The sequence below is a fragment of the Capsaspora owczarzaki genome, assembly GCF_000151315.2.
Source record: "Capsaspora owczarzaki ATCC 30864 unplaced genomic scaffold supercont2.7, whole genome shotgun sequence".
NCBI classification, from domain to species: Eukaryota; class Filasterea; order Ministeriida; family Capsasporidae; genus Capsaspora; species Capsaspora owczarzaki.
Window position 1 is genome coordinate 1,268,119 of NW_011887298.1, and position 1,303 is coordinate 1,269,421.

Here is a 1,303-nt window from a genome sequence, read left to right on the forward strand (position 1 = left end):
GGGGGGATTCAGCAAACAGCAGTCAAGCACGCGTCAAACCCGAGATTTACACGAGTCATCCCGTTGGCTATTTTCCACCCGACGAGTGAGAGACGCGTCAAGATGCTCGAGGAGAACAATCATGACATTCGGTTGCGATACGACGCCAATCCCACCGAAGACGACGACATCGCTGAATGCGACTGCAGATTGTCTTCCGTGCAACCCGCGTCCACCGACTTGGCCGACGACGAAACTAGCGTAGTGCAAGATGATAGGGACGACATTCTTGAATTTCTTAACGACAAGACGGGCACGACGAAAACTGCCGCTCAAGAACGCCTCGGAAGCGCAGGGGAGTCCATCTCACCAAGGAGGAGCGAGATAAACTTCCGCAGTGGAGCCCTAGTACGACGGTCATTCCTGTTCGAACACGCCGTTGGTATTGCTTCAATAGACGCGATCCGTCGAGGCCGCCTACGACCGTGCCAGACACACCAACTCTCCAACAACGATTTATTCGCGCCTGCTCCAGCAAGAAGCGAGTTGACAACAACTTTCACTTACGTCCGGAGCTCGGCGCCGGATCCTGCAGTTTCGGTCTGAGATTGACGGAGCTTGGCCAACACATGCACGGCGAGCTGCTCCTTATTGGGTTCAAGCTCGAGCAGATGGGTCGCCACGACACGGCTTGCACCGACGGCTCGCTCGCTTTCAAGCAGCGCGCGCATCCTGAAATCAAAGAGTGGGTCATGGATCTGGTGCGCAAGGGGTGCTCGGAGGCGTCCATTGTAGCGCAGTTGGAAGGGCCAACTCTCAACCCGCCGCCTCGCCCTCTTTCAAGTTGGAACGTACCGTACACTTCTGGTCGCTGGTATCCCACCAAAGACGCAATTCGCATGATGATAGTCAACTCAAGCAGCGAGAAGCTACATGGAACCGACCAGCAGCGCATCGACCAATTTCTCGCGTCAACCTCGTCGTATGCCTGCTCTCACCCTCACTCGCTCTACCAAGATGGGCAGTGCCCCGGCGAAAGCCAATACGGCGACAAAAGCGATGTCATTTATCATCAATTTGTTCACTGCGACTGCCAGAGCTGCCTCGAAATCCCCCTGAGGGAGTCGAACATTCTGATTTTAATGACGCCTTGTCAGCGGGCAACGTGGGACGCCCTTCGTCCCAAGGTCCTGTTCCTGGATTCAACCTTCTCAGTCAACCGCTACGACTGGGCGACAACAGCACTCGTTGCTGCTGACGAATCAGGCGCTGGTGTGCCGCTGGCGTTCATGATCTCCGACAGAGATCGCGAGCATGAATATGC